Genomic DNA, 18,673 nt, shown 5'->3' with positions numbered 1-18,673 from the left:
TCCGTGCCCGAGGGGCGCAGGGGAGTTTTTTCCAATTAAAGGACAATTGAAACGGGATTTATTTGTTTATTTCAGAGTCGCCACTTGGGAGTTTTAGGGTGTCCCAAGTCACCAATTTTAATCCCGAATCGAGGAAAAGAATGACTCTATATTACAGTCTGCGTACCAGAAATCCGGATAAGGAATTCTGTTAACCTGGGAGAAGGTGTTAGGCATTCCCGAGTTCCGTGGTTCTAGCACAGTCGCTCAACTGTTATATTCGGCTTATTTATCTGATTTTAAATACAATATGAACTTATGTGCAAAAATTAATTTTAAACCGCTTTTATCATTTACTGTTATTTTATAAGACTTGCAACGTTGTGAAAGCATATCTCGAACCACGTTGCATCAATGCACCCGTGATTGTTGACATATTTCGACTTGGTTGGGATTTGGATTTGGGTCACATCAATGTGCACCCGAGTTTAAAGAAATTAAATTATTAAAGGCGCGCCTAAAGCGACTAGCGTATTTATTTTGGGTAGGACCGTGGAATTTTACTAAACGGTCCATCCCGAAGTCTAAGCAATTTTCAAGGCAAACATTTACTGAAGGCCCCGCAATTTGTATTTTATTTGGCGAGGCTCATCTCATTCCCTTTTTTTTTTAATGAAATTGCAACTTCATGGACACGCATCTCGAACCACGTCACAATCAATGTACCCGTGATTAGAAATACATTTCGAATCCGTCGAGATTTGGATTTGGGTCACATAAATGTGCACCCGAGTTTAAGAAGGTAAGGTTTATTAAAGCGTGTCCTAAAGAGACTAACGTGTTGTTATTTTAGGAGGGTTGTGAGATTTGCTAAACAACCCGTCCTGGAAACTAAATGCTTCAATAATATACCTTTTACAAGGGCCCCGCATCTGCGTGTTTTGTTTATTTTCATCGAGGCTCATCTCGTTCTTATTTTAAAAGGATATCCTATAGCAACTACGTTTCTTGTCATGTTCGTCTCTATCAATTGAAAACGGTAGATAGTCCTAATTAATTACATGCTTGCAAGTTGTTTGTAATGGAATTCGGAAATGCTTAACAAAAAAAAGTCGGGACCGAAGCTGCGTGCACAGTCGGCCAAACAAATAATCCTGGGCCCAAATCCAGCCCACGCGCGGTTGGCCAGACCTGGGCCACTGCTCGCTCGATGCGGGCCTGCCTGATCTGTCCTCGACCTGGGCTCGACCCTTGTGAGGTTGAGGCCGTGAACTTGTTCTGGGTTCTATTGGCGTGGTTTATCAGTTATAAAAGGATCGCCTATTAAAGGGAAAGAAATTAACTAGTAGTGGATAGTTTTCATGCTTGGCCTACATTAAAGAATATACTGCACAGTTAAACTAAGTCTAAGATACAACCTATTACATTGGGAATATTTTCACCTAACAACATACATATATAAACTAACATTCAGCTAATCTACATTGATATATACTGGGCATACAGGCTACTTCCATTATCAAAACAGGAATGAAAATTATTATACAGTACATGATATCTAATGTAACAATCTATGTATAAAAGTCACTCTTCAGGTCTTTTCTTTTGTATTCATGCTCAACTTTCCAATTACATTTGACAGAGTATTAGTCATGTACCTGGTATAGAGAAACAAAAGAAGAAGGAAATGATCAGCTGAGTGGTACGCAGCAAGCACAGCAGCAGCAGATAAATGGCACAACACAGCAACAACCAAACAGCCACAAAGATGAAGTTCACACGTTGGTCGAGCAACAGACTAATAATCCCAGGAAGACAGGATAGGAAAACAAAACCAGTCGAGAAAGGAAACAGAATATTTTGTGCTATAGCCACAGAAGTTCAATAGCCACCAAGGCTCAGCAAATAACCAGCACAGTTTTGACAAACAAGGAGACTAAAACTCAAACCAACAGCACACAGAAAGCTCAGTGTAGCAACAATCACAGCAGAAGAAACACAGACTTCTCTTAATGGAACAAAGAACAATCCCAGTTAGGATAACCAACTTGGTTTCTTTGTGCAATTCTTGGACAGTGTTCAGTTACAGTATTTCTGGAAATTTCTTTCTGTTTTTTTTTCCAGTTTTCTTCAAACTCACAAGACCTCTCTTCAAGACTAAAATTTCCAGCCTTTTTTTTTTTTGAAGACTAAAAGTCCAGCCTAAGACTCAGAACTCCAGCCCCTCTTATGTTCTAAAACAGCTTATTTATAAGCTAATCGACCTAGTGCAGCTAAGCTGCCTGCATCCTCAACTTGCAGTCTGCCCATCCCTATTAAGCCCATCCTAAGCATCTTTTGATGCCAGCCCTTTTGTTCCCCACGCCTGGCTTTCTTTAATCAAGAGTTATGGGTTCATTTTAGTATTCATTTTAAATTCCCATGCTCTTATGTCTTGTTCCCCATTGGCATTAATTTAATCCCAAATTAGTACCCTACTTGTCAGCTCATTTAAACTAATCATTTTTGTTCTTTTCAAACCCCAGACTACCCTTGCTAGCCCTTGATTATCACTGCCCTGCCCATTGCAGTATCAGGGCACTTTGGGCTTTAACCATTCGATTTCAGAATTGCCCCAGCCTGGCTTTCTTAATTGTTTACAAGGTAGTTACAAACTAATATTCATAGGCAATGCCCAATTCAAACCACAATACAGGCTCATTAGTCATGCGACATTATTAGTTCGTTCATTTCATTAGTTATAGAAAACTAATCGACGACATTTATCGAGTCGACTATACTAATTATAGCAGGTGATAATCAATCGCTCACATAAACAATACATTTAGGGACCTAAAGGGCATCAGACAATTTCTGTTCAATTACTGGGGCCTATATGAGTTAACTTATCTGACGATTAAACTAATCGACGATCATGTTTATCACAGAGTACATTCAGAATCATACACAGAACACAATCGACCAAATAAAAAGGTCTTTACAGAGATGAAAGAAATCCGAGTGAAAAAATAACAAAAAATAACAAACAAACATAATGACACATGCTGACCACTTAATCAAAACTATCACAAAAGAAAGGAAAACTTACCGAAAATGTTTAAATCAAACAGACCCAAATCTGATTCAACTTCGAACTTTTGAGGCCGAACAAACTTTAACCAGGGTGTTCTCACATGAGAACACCTTGATTAAGGTCTATTAGACCTCAAACCCTTGTCAAGACTGGCCGGGTTCCCCAGGTGCATGTGTTTCAAGTTCTGGATTTTCAGATCTGGATTTTTAGGAGTTGTGGGTAGATTCGGACCAAACCAAGCTTGGTTTGGTCACGAGGAAGGTCAGGGGGGTGTCTGGTATGAAGATGGGGTAACTTGGCATAGGTACGGGTTCGACTCAAATCTTCAAATGAAGATTCGAGACGAACGAAAGTGATTCGAGGCAAATGGATAGTAGATCCATGTTCAGGAGAGGGAGGGGGTCTTAGGGTGTTCAGGAGGCGGTCACCGGCGTTCGTGCCGCCGGGTTCTGGTGAAAGGGAAGCTAGGGCGGATGCTAGGGTTTGGGGGGGGGGCTTCAGTGTTTGGATGAAGACGATGAGTGGGGGGGTTAGAATAGGGGGCGTGAGGTATGATAGGAGGCTTATATACGGGGAGGCTGATTCAATCCTGGCCATTGGATTGATTAAAATTGATGGCCAGGATTGGGGAGGCTAGACCATACGGTGGCGTTTGGTTAATCAAGGGGTCGGTCAAAAACGGGAATGGGTCGGGTCATGAGGGCTAATAAGGGCCATCGGATCACTGGAAATGAACGGCTCAGATTAATCATCCCTGAAACGACGTAGTTTTGGTGTTGAACTACGTCGTTTTGATGGCCTGGGGAATGGGTCGCTTGGGCTGCTGATTTGGGCTGCTTTTGGGCTTAGAATATTCAAAACAAATAGGCCCAAGTCCGGTTAATCTTGCACTATTTTCTTTTTGTTCCTTTTCCTAATTTTAAAATTAAATAAATAGAAATTAAAACAATTATTAATTTAAACCTTTAACACAGTTATCACTCGCATATTGAAATATTCAAGTAGGTTTAAATCACCACCTAGATGCATTTCATATTTTTTGTGGATTTTCTTTTAACTACCGAATTTAATTACCCTGACATACACGCTTTGTATTTTGATCGGTAAGACTAAATGCAAAATGGACAGACCCGCAAATGATTAACAACACATGTAACGGAAAACTCGAAACATTGTATAGCGCAGTCATTTGTCGCTATTTTTTATTTTCTTTTTGGAGCGATTGCCAGAAAAGCAAAAATCACGTGCTTACACATGTTGGGGGAGCAAGCAGACGAATGTGTCTGAGGATGCTCTTAGGTTGCGGCTTTTCCCATTCTCACTTTATGGGAAGGCATTGGATTGGCTAGAGAGACTCCCCAACCATTCCATCACAACTTGGGATGAGTTGGCAGATAAGTTCATTGCTAAATTCTTCTCGCCGGGGCATATGGCGGCATTGCGTGATGAGATATTGGCTTTCAAGCAAGAGCCCACAGAACCTTTGCATGAGATTTGGGAGCGGTATAGAATGATGGTGAAGGAATGCTCCAATAATGATATGACCGAGCTATGATCCAACAAACTTTCTATCAGGGCATCAATACAACAAATCAATGAATAGTGAACCAACTTGTCGGGGGCAACTTTATGAAGTTGTCGTATGATAAGGCATGTGATGTACTTGATGAGATGGCTGACACTTCTTCTGCATGGCAAAGTAGAGCCAATGTGCCTCAAGGTGACCCTATGGTTATTTATTTGCACAAGGAATTACATGACCATGGGCAAGCTATAGCGGAGTTGACAACTACTATGAACCAATTGGCTAAGGCACAGTTGCAACAAGTCCAAAATCCTCGCCAAGTGAATGTCATGGAGGGTGTTAATATGCTTGTCAACAAGAGAAGGCAAAGAAGACAACAAAACCAAGGGAATTCTGAGGAATTTGATGATGGATGTGATGTGTTTCAAAATGATGGTTATGATGACCAAAGTGAAGAGGTTCAATATGTAAACAACTATCATGGCCAATTGGGCAACTCTTCCAACCAACAACAGTGGAGAACTCAAGGCAATTGGGGCAATCAACAACAAAACAGTGGCAATTGGGGGGACAACAACCAAAACAACAACTGGGGCAATCAAAACAACAATCAAGGCAACCAAGGGAATTGGAATGGTAATAACAACAATTGGGGTAGCAACACTAATCAAGGAGGATGGAACAATGGAAATCAAGGAAACCGGGGGCAAGGCTTTCAAAGGCCCCCAATGTACCAACAACCGAACAATCCACCCCCATTTCCATCTCAAGGTCCTAGTTATTCGGGTAATGATATGGGTAGAATTGAAATGATGTTCGAGCAGATGATGAAGAAGAATGCGGATTCTGATGCATAGTTAGCTTCTCACAATACCTCTATCCGGAACTTGGACGTGCAATTAGGCCAAATCTCTCAGTCATTAAATACTCGCCCAAAGTGTGCTCTACCAGGTGATACGGTAGTGAGCCTAAAGGGTGGGAACAATCATGTTATTGTGGTTACAACAATAAGTGGGAGAGGCGGCGATGTGAATGCCTCTAAGCAAAAGCAAGTTGTGGATGATGATATTGAGTTGCAAGATGACGAAGTCCCTTTGGTCATTAAAGATGTGGTTGATAAAAATGTGAACAATGAAGTGAGGATTGATATCAAGAAGTAGAGGTGGAAACTCAAAATGATGTGAACCCGTCTAGGGAACACATAAGTGACATGCCCGAGCCGTTTGTGCCGAAAGCCAAGGCACCTTTGCCAAGGCCACCTCCACCTTATCCTTAAAGGCTCGCGAAGCAAAAGAATGATAATCAGTTTAAAAAGTTCATTGACATGATGAAGAGCTTATCTATTAATGTGCCTTTGGTGGAGGCATTTGAACAAATGTCGGGCTATGCAAAATTCATGAAAGATGTGGTCACAAAGAAGCGTTCTATGGATTGTGAAACTATAAAGATGACTCACCAAGTTAGTGCTATAGTGCATTCAATGGCCCCGAAGCTTGAAGATCCCGGTGCTTTCACCATTCCTTGCATCACTGGGAGTGCGGATTTTGCCAAGGCTCTATGTAATTTGGGAGCTATTATCAATTTGATGCCCTACTCAGTTTTCAAAACTTTGGGTACTGGGCAACCTAGGCCGACTTTCATGAGGTTACAAATGGCGGATAGATCGATAGAGAGACCCTTGGGTATTATTGATGATGTGCTTGTCCGAGTGGACAAATTTATCTTGCCAGCTGATTTTGTGATCTTGGACTGCGAGGTGGACTACGAAGTTCCTATCATACTAGGAAGACCTTTCCTAGCTACGGGGAAGGCACTGGTAGATGTGGAAGCATGGGAACTCACCTTCCAGGTCGGTGATGAAAAGGTGGTCTTTCATGTGTGCAAGTCTATGAAGTAGCCCAATAGTACCGATGTGTGCTCTTTTGTAGACCTCGTCACATCAGTGATAATTGATGACACTAGTGCCATGATTAATGTGGAGGACCCATTGGAGGCCGTTTTGTTGAATCTTGATGTCAATGAGGATGCAAGCCGAGTGGAGTGCGTGAATTCTTTACATGGAATGGGCTCTTATTCTTATGAGCCTAGGAAATTGTTTTTGGATCTCAAGAATAGAAAGATTCCACCAACCAAACCTTCAATTGAGGAGCCTCCGGTGTTGGAGTTGAAACCACTTCCTCCACACCTCAGGTATGAGTTCTTAGGCTCGAATTCTACTTTGCCAGTTATTCTTTCTTCTTGCCTTACTAACATGCAGGTTGAGGCCACATTGGCGGTGCTTCAAAAGCGGAAGAAGGCAATTGATGGACTTTAGCGATATTTGGGGAATAAGCCCCTCATTTTGTATGCACAAAATTATTCTGGAAGATGATGCAAAGCCGTCCTTGGAGCACCAAAAGAGGCTAAACGAGGCAATGCAAGAGGTTGTGAAAAAGGAGGTGATCAAATGGTTGGATGTCGGGGTTGTGTACCCCATCTCTAATAGCTCTTGGACTTCGTCGGTGCAATGTTTACCAAAGAAAGGTGGCATGACTGTGGTGACAAATTCCAAAAATGAGTTGATTCCGACAAGAACCGTCACCGGTTGGAGGGTATGCATGGACTACCGCAAGTTGAATTAAATGACCCGAAAGGATCACTTTCCTTTGCCATTTCTGGATCAGATTCTAGACCGACTTGCTGGGCGTGCCTTCTATTACTTAGATGGGTATTCTGGGTACAACCAAATCTTGATTGCTCCGGAAGATCATGAAAAGACCACGTTCACTTGTCCGTATGGCACATTTGCTTTCTATAGGATGCCTTTTGGATTGTGTAGTGCACCGGCTACATTTCAGCGGTGTATGAGGGCCATTTTAACCGATATGGTGGAAGACATTTTGGAAGTGTTCATGGATGATTTTAGTTTTATGGGGGACTCACTTGATGAATGCTTGAAGAATCTTGATAGGGTGTTAGCCCGTTGTGAAGAAACCAATCTTGTCCTCAGTTGGGAGAAATGACACTTTATGGTGGAAGAAGGAATCGTTCTCGGGCATAAAATTTCGAAGCATGGCATTGAGGTAGATAAAGCAAAGATAGATGTGATTTCAAGGCTCCCTCCCCCTACATCCGTCAAGGGAGTCCAAAGTTTTCTTGGGCATGCGGGGTTCTACCGGAGATTCATCAAAGACTTTTCGAAGGTAGTGAACCCCTTGTGCAAGTTGTTGGAAAAAGATGCTAAGTTCGTGTTTGATAACAAGTGTATGCAAGCCTTTGAACTTCTCAAGCATAAGTTGACCACCACTCCAATCATTACCGCACCTAATTGGAGCTTGCCCTTTGAGCTCATGTGTGATGCTAGCGATGTTGCGGTTGGGGCAGTTTTGGGTCAACGAGTGAACAAAATATTTCATCTGGTATACTATGCGAGCAATACAATGAATGATGCTCAAGTGAACTACACGGTGACCGAGAAGGAACTTTTGGCTATTGTGTTTGCTATGGAAAAATTTCGGCCATATCTTATGGGTGCTAAGGTTATTGTTCATACCGACCATGCCGCTCTCCGGTACTTGATGACGAAGAAGGACTCCAAAGCTAGACTGATGCGATAGGTCTTGTTACTTCAAGGGTTTGATTTGGAGATTGTGGACCGGAAGGGTAGTGAGAACCAAGTGGAGGACCACTTGTCCCGCTTGGAGGAGGAGGGGAGGCCTCGTGATGGCCTAGAGATCACTGATTCATTTTCCGACGAACAACTCCTTTCGGTGTCGATGAATGATATGCCATGGTTTGCCGATGTTGCTAATTACCTTATGACCGGAATAATCCCGTGTGAGCTCTCTTCTAACCAAAGAAAGAAGCTCAAGCGGGATAGTTTGGATTTCTATTGGGATGAGCCATACTTGTTCAAGATTTGCACGGATGGTGATCCGAAGGTGTGTCCCGGAGGAAGAGAAATTAAGTATCTTGGAGGCTTGTCATCCCTCTCCCTATGGTGGCAATCATGGCGGGGAGAGGACGGCTTCTAAAGTTCTTAGTTGTGGATTTTATTGGCCAACTTTGTTCAAAGATGCAGGTGATTTTGTGAAGAGATGCGACGAGTGCCAAAGAGCGGGTGGAATTTCGAAGAAATATGAGATGCCTCTCAATACCATCCTCGAGGTTGATATTTTTGATGCATAGGGCATTGATTTCATGGGCCCATTTATTAGCTCTTGTGGGAATACTTACATTCTTGTGGCGGTGGACTATGTTTTAAAGTGGGTTGAAGCCGTGGCTTTGCCCAACAATGAGGCCCGGAGTGTTGTTGCATTTCTCAATAAAAGCATTTTTACAAGGTTTGGTACTCCTTGTGCAATCATAAGTGATGGGGAGTCTCATTTTTGCAATAAAGCTTTCGACACGTTGCTTTCTAAGTACGGTGTCAATCAAAAAGTTTCTACCCCCGATCATCCTCAAGCAAGTAGTCAAGTGGAAGTCTCCAACAGGGAAATCAAAAGTATATTATCAAAGACGGTCAGTGCTAATAGGACCGATTGGTCGAAGAAGTTGGATGACGCTCTATGGGCTTATAGGACTGCTTACAAGACTCTGATTGGTATGTATCCGTACCAGTTGGTGTTTGGAAAAGCTTGCCATCTACCAGTTGAGTTAGAGCACAAGACCATGTGGGCTTTGAAGAAGCTTAATCTTGAGTGGGATGTTGCAACCAATCTTCATGTGGAGCAGCTCAATGAACTTGATGAATTCTGATTCCATGCCTACTCCAGTTCGTCCTTGTATAAGGACAAGATGAAGTACCTTCATGATAAATATGCTCGTGGAAAGGAGTTCAAAGTAGGAGATTTGGTTCTCTTGTTCAACTCCCGGTTAAGTCTGTTTCCGGGAAAGCTCAAATCAAAATAGAATGGACCGTTTGAAGTGGTGTGTGTGACCCCGTTTGGTGCTCTTGATTTAAAGAACAAAAATGGTGAAGTTTTCAGAGTTAATGGGCACCAGGTCAAGCATTTTCTTGGAAAAATTGATGACAGCCATGTGGTGGCGCTTCTTCATTTCAAATGATGTGATGGTAACCTGCGTGTGCCGCGACGTTAAATTAGGCGCTTCTTGGGAGGCAACCCATGTGTTTTTCTTCTTGTTTTTATTTTGATTTTCATTGTAGTGTAGGATTGATTTTGCATTGACTGGTTATGAGATGTTATAGGGTTGTTTTGATGCAATACAAGACATAATGGAAAAATGCACAGGTCTCTAAAGTTTCCAGTGCAGTCGCACTACATTCTGTGCGGACCGCAATAGTGAAGGGTGAAGTGTGACCTCTCTGAAGTTTTCCACTGCGGCCGCACTACATTTTGTGCGGTCCGTAGTGGACCTCTGCAGCCGCAGTCCATTTTGTGCAGACCTCAGAGCGTTGCCTTCTCAAGCGTGAACAAAATAGTGCAGTGCGGACCGCGGTCCATTTTGTGCGGTCTGCACTGGTTGGTGAGACTGGGCCCCAGGTCCTTTTCTATAAATAGGGCCTGAGGCCCCCCTTTTACCTTTTTCGAACTTTTAATTCTCAAAAGCATATAAACATTGTCCATCACTCTTTTCCCTCGTAACTAACTGCTTGGAACCGTAGTTCTTCATTTCATCTCATTATCTGGTACCATTATCTTCCTTTTATTTGTTTAATTTTGTTAATTCCTTTTACTTTTTGTTTTAAGTGCTTCCCCTTCTATGCTTAGCGTATTTTTCTTCAATTTGTTAGGCTAGAGTAGTTAATTCTTTCATTAAAGTAAGCCTAGGTAGTTATAATCACTGAAAAATCATTTAGGGACATTAATTAGGGGCAAAATTGAGCTTAAAATCAAAAATCATGAACCCTAACTTAGTGCTGAAACTGGGCACTCAGTGCGGACCGCAGTCATTTCTTTGCGATCTGCGGTGCCCCTCTGCGGTCCGCAGTACCATTTTGTGCGGACCGCACTGATAAACTTTTGGGAAGATGAACATTGGGTAGTGTGGCCGCACTATATTTTGTGCGGACCGCACTTGCCCCTGTGCGACCACACTACCATTTTGTGTGGTTCGCATTGTCAATATACAGAGGGTGGGTAGTCTGAAACCCACCCCTGTGCGGCCGCACACCATTTTGTGTGATCCGCACTGGGTGACTTCTGCAAACTTTCTGCAGTTCTTCAAGTCTGTTCTGCAACTTTGTCTGCAACAATGTTTTTCACTGCTTCTACTGATACTAACAATGTCATTTGGATTGTGCTTGCAGACCATGGTAAAACAACGAAGCAAAGGATCTAAACAACCGGGCAGAGGTGAATCCTCCCGGGGAGGGAAGCAGAAAATGGTAAGACTCACTCCCCAAGCTACGCAAAACATCAAAAACATAAGGAAGGCAATAAATGCTGCTGACAGAGATATAGACATGTCGGGGAGTGAGTACGAGCCTTCCTAGGAGATTTCTTCGGACTCTGTGCCTGAATACATCCCTTATCCGGAGCGGTACAGATTGAGAGACAATCCTCCCACTTCCCCCGCTGCCCAAGCATCAGTGAGCATTTCTTCTGGGTCGTCTGAAGGCTCAGCAGCAAGTAGTGGGGATGGATACTCCACCTCTACCACAGCTTCATTATCTGGAGAGGGTGCCGTAAGAGATGAGGAGGAAATAGGGGGAGATGAAGAATTAGGAGAAAGAGGTGAATCACAAGTGGGGAGCATTGCTAGAACTAGAAAGCCGGAGTTTTAGCAAGACAGATTTGTGAGTGAGATGACGTACCATAAATTTCGGGAGTGGTGGCCGGTGAGAAAGTTGATTCCGGAGAGGAGCTTCATAGATATAGACTTGCTACCTCACAACCCCAATGTGAGGAGGCAGTTTAGGACGAGAGTTGGATGGGAGTATTTTATGGATGACTGTGTGGACGCCAATGAACACTTGGTCAAAGAATTTTACTGCAACATAGCCCACATAAAAAAGGGCTCCAAAGTGACCAAGGTTCGGAACTTAAAGGTGTTGTTTGATGGGAAGTCAATAAATGAGTACCTGGGCTTTAATGAGGAGGACGAAACCCTGTACATGGCGAAGATGGAAATGGGCGAGGAGGTTCATCCCTGGTTAGCACAGTACCTGGCAATCCCAGGTACCACCCCCGACTGGTTGACTGCTGGAGTCCGGATTCTGAGATGGAGTTTGAATTTTGTGGCACAGGGTGAGAGACTTTTGTTTGCAGCCGGTTGGACCCTACCACTTATGACAACACCCTACCTCTCCACCAGGCTGTGTTAGTGGCTTCTATCACGGCAGGGTACCCCATCAACGTGAGGAATGATGTCCAGAATCATTACCATTGTGGGTGCGGAGCATGACAAAAACTATCCATTCCCAGTTTCCTCACGATGTACTTCCGGAACTTAAAAGTGGACAAGAGGCCTTTCGACATCACAGTCAAGGCGAGAGCCCCGTTTTCTTGGTACAACATGCAGGGGGATGACAACCCCAAGAGCAAGAACTTCAAAGGTACAACTACTACTCCAACTAGCCAGTCTGAAGAGCCAGTTGTGGCAGTGGCACCTGCTGAGCCTACCTCCACTTCCACAGACATCCCTCCCGGTCCTTCCACATCCACAACCATTCCTGATGGCCCATCTACCTCCATAGGCCCGGAGATTCCATCTTCCCGGGCCCATCCTATTACTGCTCACCGACTGAGTCAGGCACTTATTAGCATAAACATCTGGATGCATACTGCCTCATCCAAGTTGTCCACACTAACCACTATGGTAGAGGCTCAGTCGGCACCTCCAGCCCCACAGGTTCCCTAGTCAATCAAGGATGCTCTTAGAGAGATTTTAGATAACCAGAAGAAAATCCTCGACACTCAGGCAGTGCTCTCAAAGGCAGTTGATTCATATAGCAAGGCTCTCAAGGAGCTTTCTCGGGAGCACAAGAAGCTGAGGAAGACACGGTCCTCCAAAGAGTCCGTGAAGGTGTTGAGAGCTGATGTAGACAAACTGAAGGCGGATCACCTGCCTTTAGATTTATTGCTCCAGGACCCAGCGCCAACAGTTTATCCAGAGTCGGAGTAGTCACAGAGGCCTCCCAAGAGGAAGAGGATGATCCCTCGAGCTGATGATATAGTTATCCAGTTGGCTGACCCACAGGAGACCTATTCCAGTCAGCCACAGGGTGCACTACCTACAGAGCCTGTCCAGGTCCAGGCCCAGGTCTTAGTAGCAGAGCAGCAGACCACATGAGACCAGTCTGAGGTCCCCGAGCACAGGGAGGACCCAGGGACCACACATGAGCCTAGGTAGGCAGACGGGCCATAAGGAGTCTTCTATATCCTTTTTCCTCTTACCTTTTTGGTACTTTATTTAGACTAGTTGGCACTGGGGACAATGCCAGCTTTCATTTGAGGGGGTAGGCCCTACCTGTTATTCATTCGGATGATTGTATATATATTTGATACATTTTTATGCTTTCTTGATTTTTCATCTTTGGTCTATATGTAATTCTGATATTTCGTTACATTTATCACATTTTTTTTACTTTGGGCCTGTATATAAAGATTATATCACTTTGTATATATTTATCCTATCCGTTGTATATTCAAATCCCCTCTTGCATATATTCATTCTATTTTCCGCAAAATTTTTCGTTTTTCGTTTTTAGCTTCTTATTTGTGATTCGTAGCTTTTTGTTTTTGAAGTTTGCAATAAGCCTTTGGTTTTCTTAATGCCACGGTTCTTTCCAAAGGTGGAGTGTGTGTGAACCGGGTGGCTCTTCCCAATGATAGATGGCGTGACAACCTTCTTAAGGGTTTGAGTCCGTTTTTCTTTTTATTTTTAATAGTTAGTAGTTAAGCATGCCTCAAGCAAAGCTTCACTTGGACCAAGAATATTTGCCTTTGATCTCATGGTCAAAAATAAATTGTTGTGTTTAGGATGGTGAAAGTCATGACCTTGAGACTCTTGTGTTGACCGATAATCATCAAGTGATTTTCAGGACCATTGTGTGCTCAAATCGTATCTAAGGTCGTTGTGGGCTCCCGACTCTATGTCTTTAGCAATCCCTTAGCTTGTGTGGTGAGTAATTGCAATTGCAAATCCATGTCCTGAGCCATTGGTCTAGAACTTGCCCTGAATGTTTGTAGATGCGAAATCATATGTGAATTTTGACTTGAGACATGATTATAGGCTCTCTTTGATCCAAATGATAGTTTGAATAATTCCATAGTCTACCAATAATAAGATCCCTAGTTAACCCTTTTGAGCTTTAGACCTTTTTCTTTCAAGAACCATGATACAAGCCTATACCGTTCTAAAAGATACCCTCTCTTGGCACCCAATCTTTCCTTTAGAACATGGTAAAAGTATAAGTTTGGGGGGAGAGACGAGGATTGCACCAAAGTGGTAAAAAAGCTCAAAAATGAAGAAAAGGAAAGGCAATGAAAAAGAAAAAAAAAGCAAAAAGACAAAAAAAGATTGTTCAATGTAAAGAAAAAGAATAAAAAGGGATTCAAGAAAAGCAAAGAATGAAAGGTGTGAAAAGTTGAAACGGGAGAAAAAGTTTGAAATGCCTAAGAAGGAGTGACAGTGTGTCTCTCTAACCCCTTAGAAAGAAGTGAAATGACTCAAAGAGTCAAGTGAATATATGTCAAATGAATCAAAAGAAGTGCTTAAGGGAAGATGGAACCTACTTAGACCAAAACACTTCCTACCCGGAACCAAAAGCCTTCGCAATGTCTCACAAAAGTCCTATATGATCTTTAGTTGAATGAATCTTACATTAGTAGATACTCACATAAGGGGCAAGCATATGGTACTTAGGGCCGGACTTGTGACTTTTTCTTGAGAGAGATGAGTGAATTTCCATTAACCTCATTTTGCGTGCCACTGTTCTAAAGGTGAGGTTTGCTTAGGGAGAGTTGATGATGTGTGAGTTTGGGTTTCACAATGACCAAAGTAATTGAAAGAGTTCTTTGATGTGTTGAGTCAACTCTTGATGCTCTTGTGTCGCACTTAATCCATGGTGTTTCAAAGGGTAAATGTTGTTATGATTCATTTGTATTGAGGGCAATTGTTAGTCCCAATTGATGCTAGTTGAGGTTGCTTTAGGACAACTACATATTTCTTGGATTTTCCTTTAAGGGGTGGGTCTTATTTTGTTTGCTTGAGGACAAGCAAAAGCTTAAGTTTGGGGGAGTTGATAACTAGGGATTTTAACGCATTTTATACTCCTTCTTTCTCATGATTTGATTAGAAACTCATACAAAATAGTCCTAAAAGGCTCATAAGTTGTGCTTGATTGCAGATTTGATCAACAAAGTGACAAGATGTCAAAGATCATCTCAAAAGGAGTGAAACTTGCACAAGTACCAAAGACAAAACAAGCTCAGGCAAAATAGGTCCAGTGTGGCCGCACAACACTTTGTGCGGTCTACACTAGGAGGTTCAGAGACCAGGTATTCAGGCTAAAAGGCAATGCGGCCACACTAGATTTAGTACGGTCCGCACTGGAGTCCATACGGCCGCACTACCATTATGTGCGGTTCGCAGAGCCAATATTCAGAGAAGTTGCAGTTTGGAGTTTTCAAGCCAATGCGGTCCGCATTCCATTTTGTGCGGACCGCACTAGAAGTCATCGCGGTCGCACATTCTGTGCGGTCCGCACTAACCCCGCAGGGGTATTTTTGTCCAGATTTTTCAGCTTATCCTTTTTCCATTTTTAGGTCATCAGATATTGTAATGGCATAGCTGCGCTTGTGGGTCGACTTTTCTTTGTCATTTTTGGGCAACTTTAACTACATAATGAATCTTTGTATTTAGCTTAGCAATTAATTAATATGTGTTTATCTTCATCTATTTCTTGTTTTTCTTCTTTGAATATGAGTAGCTAGACCTCATAGCTAGGGTTGTGGCTCAACTCTAGTGTGGGTAATTGATGGGTCTTGTATTTTAGGGCTAAATTGATTATGGGTATTTGATATTTTGGTCAATTTTATGGTTAATTGTTGAATTAGTGGTTGCAAACACTAGTTTGTGTTTAGTTGACTAGGGCTCTTCTTGAGAAAGAGAGCCCAAGTCTCCGAAATTGATCCAGCAAGGAATTGGGGCGTACTCAAGAGATTGATAGCCCCAATTAAAGGGTTAAACCTCGAGAGAGTAATACCTGACTTGAATCCTAAGTTGTTTGTGCAAATTTGCATACCTAGTTGGTCTTGAGAAAGTCAATTGGGCAAAATCACTTGAACCACCGAGAGGTGTAGAGTGGGTAAAGTAGTGCAACAGTTATATCATACTCCCAAATCATGTCAATTGTGCCTTAGAGTCAAGTATTCGTAATTTGACCACCTAGGTGGATGTCACTACCCTAGTGCCCTTTAAACTATTTGAACAACCCATAACATTTAACTCTTAGCTTAATTTACAATTTGTAATTTGTTAAAAGTAGAATTATAAAGAAAACCTCAAAAATGATGAGAAGTGTAATTTAGAACATATACGCAATCCTAAACTAGATAGATATTCGACTCCAATTCGAGCTCTCTGTGTATATCGATCCCGACCCAAAATCAGGTAAAAGCTGCTCCGATCCTCTCTCGCTACATAATTAGTAGTGCGAAGTAGGCCGTGATCACATACTCCGACCAAATAGTCTATGAATTCATTAAGAGAAATTAATCTCACCCTCCTTCACAGCAAAGTATCGGTAAATCTATCAAGAGTGTTCCTACACACCCCAACCGAAATCGATCTTATAGATTTATTAAGAGAATAAAATCTCATCCTCCTCTACAGTAGGAATATGCACATCTATCACAAATTTTCTGCAAATGAAAATTTTATTAATGTACTCAATTATTGTAACATTACTTGTTTGTCCCTTTGAACCTAAGATGATATTATTAGGTAGGGTTTCTATAAAGTACAATCAATTTACAACAGGTTTTATTCCCATTCCTTTACAAGTCTCTACCACCAACTCTTTGCCTAATTCTTTAGACAAAGGATCTGCTAAATTAAACCTGGATTTCACATATTGAAGGGATATTACACCATCGTCCAATAATCTTCTCACATAATTGTGTTTAAGACGAACTTTTCTTGATTTACCATTATAACAATCACTTGAAGCCCGAAATATAGCAGTTTTATTATCACAATAGATAGTCAAATGTGGCACTGGCTTACTCCATAGAGGAATATCTACCAGAATACTTCTAAGCCAATCAGCTTCTTCTCCAACAGAGATATAACTATAAATTCTGATTCGATTGTTGAGTGAGTAATACATGTTTGCTTCTTTGATTTCCAAGAGATTGTTCCGCCAGCCAAAGTGAAAATCCAAGCAGTAATAGACTTAGAGTCATTCGGATCAGAATTCCAAGTAGCATCACTATAGCCTTCAAGAACTATTGAAAATGTAGAATAATGAAAGCCAACATTAATTGTACCCCTTAAGTACCTTAAAACACGAATTAAGACATTCCAATGCTCAACTCCGGGGTTACTAGTGAACTTGCTCAATGTTCCTACTGCATAACCCATATCTGGCCTAGTGCAATGCATGGCATACATTAGACTCCCAACAATGTGAGAATAAGTCAATTGATCAACACCATCACTAGAGTTATGCACTAGTTTGATGCTAGGATCAAATGGAGTAGGAGCAGGCTTATTGTCAAAATTACCAAATCTCTTTAGAATTTTCTCAATATAACTTGATTGAGTAAGAGTCAAGCCATTAGCTGATCTTACAATTTTAATTGCCCAAAATCACATAAGCTTCTCCAAGATCTTTCATTTTAAATTGAGAAGCAAGAAATAATTTCGTTTCCTTGACCCTTTCAATATCAGTTCCAAACATCAACATATCATCTACATATAGACAAATTAGAACACCAGAGTTTCCTTGAAATTTACTAAATATGCAAATATCACCATCATTAATTAAATAGCCATTAGAAATCATGGTTTTTTGAAATTTCTCATGCCATTGCTTTAGAGCTTGTTTTAATCCATAAAGAGATTTAAAAAGCTTACAAACTTTATGTTCCTGACAAAGAATGACAAATCCTTCTGGTTGTTTCATGTAAACTTCTTCATCTAAATCTCCATTCAGAAATCTAATCTTCACATCCATTTGATGAATTATCAATCCATGAATTGCTGCTAAAGCTACTAAAAGCCGAATGGATGTGATCCGAGCTACTGGTGCAAAAGTATCGAAATAATTAATATCTTTCATTTGAGTAAAACCTTTTGCCACCAAATGCGCTTTGTACTTATCTAAAATGCCACCAGTCTTCAATTTCTTCCTTTAAACCCATTTGCAGCCAATAGGTTTACATCCAAGAGGAAGATCCGATAAAATTCACGTGTTATTTGACATGATAGAATGCATTTCATCTTCAATAGCTTCACGCCAAAAAGTGGCATTATGTGAAGACATTGCTTCAGCATAACTTTCAGAATCTTTTTCTATCAAATAGACTTGAAAATCAGGTCCAAAATCTCTTGGTTTAATTGATCTAGAACTACGTCTTGGTTGACTTTCTTCCAATGATTCAACTACTTTTCTTTTAAGAGGAGGTGTAGAAGAACCTGTATCTTGTTTTGGAGATCCTTCTTTCTTAGGAAAAATATGCTAAAAAAATTTAGCATGTACAGATTCAACAATTGTGTGCAGACTTGGAGTTTCAATATTTAAGAATCTATAAGCCTTACTGGTTAACGAATAACCAATAAACACACAATCAATTCATCTATAGCCAACCTTAGCCATATGTTGATCTGGTAATTTAACATGAGCCAAGCAACTCCACACTTTAAAATAATTAATATTTGGCTTTCTATTCTTCCAAAGTTCATAAGGTGATGTATCAAATTTCTTGGAAGGAATTCGGTTTAAAATATGACAAGCTGAATATAAAGCTTCAGTCCACAACAGGCACACCCGATCCATAAAGCATAGAATTAACCATTTCTATGAAAGTCCTATTTTTCTTTCAGTTATACCATTTTGGTGTGGTGTGTAGGACGTAGTCAATTGTTTCTCAATACCTTCTCTTTCACAAAAATTAATAAAATCTGAACTCAAGTACTCTCCACCT

The sequence above is a fragment of the Nicotiana sylvestris genome, chromosome 1 (assembly GCF_000393655.2).
Source record: "Nicotiana sylvestris chromosome 1, ASM39365v2, whole genome shotgun sequence".
Classification (NCBI taxonomy): Eukaryota; Viridiplantae; Streptophyta; class Magnoliopsida; order Solanales; family Solanaceae; genus Nicotiana; species Nicotiana sylvestris.
The sequence above is the reverse complement of the archived record's forward strand: the minus strand, read 5'-3'. Positions refer to the sequence as shown.